This window comes from Lycium ferocissimum, chromosome 6 (genome assembly GCF_029784015.1).
Source record: "Lycium ferocissimum isolate CSIRO_LF1 chromosome 6, AGI_CSIRO_Lferr_CH_V1, whole genome shotgun sequence".
In the NCBI taxonomy this organism is placed as follows: Eukaryota; Viridiplantae; Streptophyta; class Magnoliopsida; order Solanales; family Solanaceae; genus Lycium; species Lycium ferocissimum.
The window spans coordinates 63,745,845-63,751,856 of NC_081347.1; the positions used below are offsets into that span (position 1 = coordinate 63,745,845).

At 34.7% G+C, this 6,012-nt stretch overlaps 1 long non-coding RNA gene across 1 annotated transcript; it reads right to left on the reverse strand.

The window, feature by feature from the left end:
• Nucleotides 1–3,874: 3,874 nt before the first annotated feature.
• LOC132060893 (uncharacterized) lies at nt 3,875–5,586 on the reverse strand. Its single transcript, XR_009416059.1, has 2 exons — nt 4,934–5,586; nt 3,875–3,971 (listed from the first exon to the last, which is right to left on the reverse strand). It is a non-coding gene; the product is annotated as an uncharacterized LOC132060893 (long non-coding RNA).
• Nucleotides 5,587–6,012: the final 426 nt, after the last annotated feature.

Genomic DNA, 6,012 nt, shown 5'->3' on the forward strand with positions numbered 1-6,012 from the left:
CTCAATTTATGATTTAGGGTTCTATAATTTTGATTTGAAGCTACAGATCACTCGATTTCTTCACTGATTATGGAAGAAATTCCCCTAATCTGCGGTGTTATAGGCTCTGATACCATGTAAAATAGCTTGAAGCTATGAATTCAATGAAGTGAAAAGAAGAAGAAAACAAGTAAAATGATAGCTGCCATTGTAGAGGAAATGTAAGCTCAACTTAAGAATGAGCAAAATGAAAAATATCTTATTAGATTGAGAATGTGCAGTACAATGAGGATATATACATGGCAGTACAATGCCAGCTAGCACTTCAACTAACCGACTCCACTAATTACAACTAACTAACTTTGACTGTACAAAGACTGCTCTAATTAATTAAAGAGTTGATACACTACACTGCACCTCAAGGAACATCTGTGCACTTGCCTATCTCTTTTACAACTGATGCTATGTTATCGTAACAATGAATCTTTGATTATGTTCCAGGGCCTTTTATTCACACCTCTTGCAATCCCTGAAGTGAAAGGACATGAATTCTCTGAAATAACAATGAATCAGATGCAAGCATGCAAAACAGGAGAATACAGGCATATCAAAGGTCCTGGAACATAATCAAAGATTCATTGTGAACATGTTCACAACTGATGATATGTTATCGTAACAATGAATCTTTGATTATGTTCCTGTTTTGCATGCTTGCATCTGATTTCTATGTTATTTCAGAGAATTCATGTCCTTTCACTTCAGGGATTGCAAGATGGAAGTCACAACTATCAACTCCCATGAATATGTTGTAGGAGGAGTTCTTATGGTGGTTACTCTTCCAAATGTATAGAAATTTGTTGCAGAGGCTTAAACCTGTAAAACAATGCTACAAACAAATTAAAGACTATTGGACTGATGAAAATCGTGGTGAGCAAGATGAAGATTAGATCCTTGGACGCCTTCGGCATTTTCCGGAAATTCTGTGTTCGTTATGAGAGAGCATGTGGAGCGAGTTTTTATTTAAAAGAAATAATTTTCGAGTACTTTAGGTGTGTAATTATTTGTGTGATGAACATTATTTTTGTGATGATCGTGTAAGTGAATATGTCCATAATTGTAGTTTAAAGAATGGCTAGCAGACGCATTCCGGCTCTGGTGATAACTAAATTAAGTTTTGATTGGTTGTTTTCAGCTAATGTTGATTTCACTACTAAAACGGGCAGATTTGCAAAGAAAATCAAGGTATGTATCTTGAGATTTAAGTTTCTTATAGACAATAAATTATGCTGGATCCTACTTCATCATATGATTAAAGTCTGCCTTAAGTCACTCTTTCTCAACCATTACCATCCAAACAGGGCTTCAAATCTTGAATAGCCACAACCTTGTAAAAATCTAACATTAGTATAAGTCACAGGCTATAGCTTAGATAGAGAAGGTCCAACTTCTCTCTACAAAAATAAATCTTTATTTTATTTCCCAAAATTCCCAACGGCTTAATCTCTGATAGTAACGGTTCTATTTTCCATAGTAACGGAACTGAGCAACAACCACTTCCACCGCCGGTGGGCTGATTGCCCATCGGAGATGGCAAATCCAAACAATTCGGCTCCTCTACTCAACAAAGATGCAAACTTTCCACCTTTACCCACTTCTAATCAGTCAAAAACCAACAACCCTTTCCACAATAGGTCAGATTCACAGAATGTTTTGAACCTCAATCCTCAAAGTATTAACAATAACAGCTCAGCTGATGGTACGAGTAAGGATGTAGACAATACAATGAAAAATTTGGCAGCTCACTACAACAAAAAGGGGCTTTAGTGGCAATTAAAAAACCCTTTAGCTGCAATAACAATTGCCGCTAAACCTTTTACCAGCAATTGCTCTTTGGCCGATGAAACCGGGGTCGGTAAAGGCTTTACCGGCTATTGTAAGAAATGCTGGTAAAGCCTTCTTTTATTGCCGCTAAAAGCAACAAGCTTTAGCGGCAATTATTTGCGGCAATCGTAATGGCTGCTAAATGCAATCCAAAAAATGAACAATTATACCCTTTTAGAGTCCATTATTATGGCCGGTAAAACTAATAAAATGGCCGCTAAAATCTAGTCACTTTAACGGCAATTATTTTGTGGCAATTATAATGGCTAAAATATTCCTTCAAAAAATGGTAATTATGCCCTTTTAGTGTCTATATTTATGGCCAGTAAAGTCAATTAAATTGCCGCTAAAAGTCACAAGCTTTAACGGCGATTGTTTAGCCGTCATTGATAATGGCTGCTACATTCAAAAATAAAATTGCTAGTATATAGAGAATCTCACAGTGACAACAAAGTTTGGCAAATACTAAAAAACAGATTACTATTAATTCTTAAAACAAAGTATTTCTTATTAATCTAAACAAACAAAAAGAAGTAATGATCCAAAATATAATGTCACAACTTAAGAAAATAAAATGATATTGTTTGAAATAAATAACTAATGTCATTATATAACTAATCCTATCAATTAATGTCTTCAAATAATTTTCGCAACTCTTCATCATATTGGAATCTTCCAAAAGCGAAATTTTCCAACTCCACACTGTATGACCTGAAATAATAAAATAAATATGTCAAAAGATGAAATAAATGTAGAAAAACACCGCAAGTATACACCTAAAATGCCACCGTGAACACCTTTTTGATATATACTAATGCACTAGGTGAACAAGCAGTTTCTATCATCTCATATTTGAATATTCAAATTTCAATCTTCCGAATACAAGCACCTAAAGCTTATAACATGATCAATGCCACTAATCTTTGTGGATGATAGAGATACCGCCCGAGCAATAAGTGAAAAGGATTTCATACTACTTCTTGATATAAGAAGAGCAATGGCTGTAGCAACAAGAACTGGCCATCCACAGTACAGAGGTAAACTAGTCAGCAGCAAGCTATATCCCCAATTTAGTATGCTATATCCCCAATTTAGTATGCTAGCTCCGCCCCTTAAATTATAACATAACAATTATATATTTGTCTTCTTTTAGGAGTACTTCAACAAAAGATTTGACTTATTAACAGTCAGAAAACAAAAATGTGTAAACACTATCTAATGACAAGAAATGAACTAAGACCTCAAAAAAATGTTACTCAACCGGTAGAACTAAACTAATTATGTATGGCATAGAGAGGATTACTTGTCGAAAAATCCATAGCTTATTTGAGGATTTTGCCAAAATTAAAGATTGAGACCACTAAGAGTTTGTGCTAAATGAATGATTCTATATTTTAAATGCCTCACACTCAAGCAGAAATGTAACTATCCCCAAAAAGGTTAGCTAATTAATTGTTGACTTACCTAATTAGCAACATAAATAAGTTGGAATAACTATTTAAGAGGTATGTTGCCTGAACCAATTTAGCCTTAGTTTTAAAAGGTTTTAATCTAAGGCATTGCTCTGAAACAGATTAGATACTAAACATAGACTAGATTTAACACCCACATAAATAACGAAAAAACACAAGAAAAGTTGGGTTAAATTATTATGAGTGCCCAAGTTGAATGCTTAACTAATTAAACCACTTGATTAATTAACTAAGCGACGACCTCTTGTTTAGGCTGTTAGTGTCTTGAACCTATACCAATTAATGAATTATCTGAGCAAGGATGTAAAGATTTCATTTTACTAGACTGTTTATCTAATCAAAATCATTTGTATTTAACTAGAGTCTTGTCCTATGTTAGACAATAAAACATTAAAACAAATAAGCATATAGCGAATAGAGCAAATAAAATTAAAAAGCTAGTAAACTGAATAAACAAACCCCCACTTTAAAGTCCCAAAATAGTACCAGTTTTGATTTTCTTGTGTAAAGAACAAGAAAGTAAAGCATGCAAGGTTGAATGAGCGTCTTGAACTCCTCCATGAAACTTCCGTCATGGATTCAAAGTTTTAATGTTCTTCTGCAAAGAATAATAAATTCAAAAGAACTCGCCACCTGACACTTCAGTATTTATGAATGTGAATAGATGCAGATTTGGTAAGTATAACCAGAAATTAGGCAGGTTATCAATGAATTCGGAAAAGCTAACAACACAACTGCTAAAAGCCGTCTTCTGAAGAAACATACCTCACATTTTCGGCATTGTCTATTCTTCTTTGCATGGTTCATTGCCAAACCTGAAAATGCCTGCAAATATTCAAATTAGTAGTTAAAACATTTTGTACCAAATACTTGTTTTTTGTGATAGTAAAGAAAAAAAATAAGAGACATTACACCAAAATAGTTTGGTTATAGAAGGAACAACACAACTGCTTAGTCCACAAACCTTCTTTTTATAAGGTAAGGTAGTCTACAAATCTAATGTCCCTTAAAAAATTTCAAAATGCATCTGAACAGAAAATTGATAATAGCCCATCCCTCCTAAAGCAAATGAAAGTTTGATGGCAGTTCAGTTGCTTTTACAGGGTGAGTGTAATTGATAACAAATTTAACACTTTAATCAACCAAATCATTCAAAAAGGTCAAGAAAAAGTTTTTGAGGAAGCAATACAGTATCAGGTGATTCTACACAACCAAAACGGGTACTATTGAGCCCACTCCAATTGAATGTAATAGCTATATTATACCTTGAAATCCTTAGCCATCAAAGCACTTCTGGTAAAGTAGACACCACAAATTGAAGCAACAGTCATGAAGATAGATTTCGCATGTCAAAGATATAGTCTAGATCTGCTATTTGATTAATGCAATTTTTAACTATTCAGCCCAAATGAAATTAAAAGGGAAACAAAAATGGTTGTAGATCTAATGGAGCTATACCTACACAGGCTAAAATAAAAAAGGCCTCCATAACTGAAAGACTCCATCCCTGGATTAATTTGCATATCAGTTCCTTTTTAGCCCACACCGAATCAGAAACAGTAAGCTTACAAACTTGAAAGACTTCTCTTTACAGCACTTACATGATTTAGGATCGACGGTACACTCGTAAAGTTGATGAATTTCTCTCTCTAAAAATAGGTCATTGTAATTGGATTACATAAAGAGAAAACTCAAATCTTGTAGGCAATGAATATAAAACATCCGAGGAAAGAAAACTTACGAAAATTCTTGAAAGCATATACAGTAGGATCGATGTTGGGAGCAGCAGCTGGTAATCTCTGGAAGAGCACCGAAGCGCCAATGTTACCATTATTGGATGAAGAAAACCACCGTTATCATTGCACAGATCAGCCCGCAGACGAACATCATCTCTGATTTTCACAAACCCTAACACCCAAATTCCACAGCTCTTTAGAATGTTTAATAGTCTCTTCTGTATGTTGAAGGGGCGATGGTGAGACGAATGAGTTAGGGTTGAGCTGCAGCGCTATTTTGCCTTTCTAGAAAACTTTTGAATTTTTTTGAAATTAATTGGTGATTTAGCGAAAATATTTTTAGGAGGGAATAAGTAAATCGTCTGCAAAATATTTGGAGGGAAAGGTAAAATAATCAACAAATGTCAAAAACTAGTGGTTTTAGTGGTCATTCCATTTTATAGCCGGTACAAGAATACCTTTTCCTGGCCAATATCTATTAGGCGGTAATATTTCGCACTAAATAATGAATTTGTGGCCATTAAGTTAATGCCACTATAAAATTGTCGCTAAAGGCCCTTTTTCTAGTAGTGCTGTTCTTGGTGGAGCGAATGCTACTAACTCCAAAAAGAAAGTTCAACTGAACCACCGGCCATATGAGATCAGGCAAGGCAAAGCAGTAGTCTCCTTCACCTTTGAGGAAGATAAGCTTTTGGCAGAGACCTATCGTCTTAAGGTAGTAGGTAAGTTTATTCGAACTAGACCAGCTATTGAGAAGATTCGTAATGAATTTTACAAAACGATATCCACTAAAGGTGGAGTTCGAATAGGTGCATATGACTTACACAATATCTTCATGGACTTTGACCTTGAGGAAGACCATAAGAATGTATACGGTAGAAATTTCCTAACTATAGGTGGAGTACAAATGAAATTGCAAAAGTGGACCACTAAGTTTAGACCTA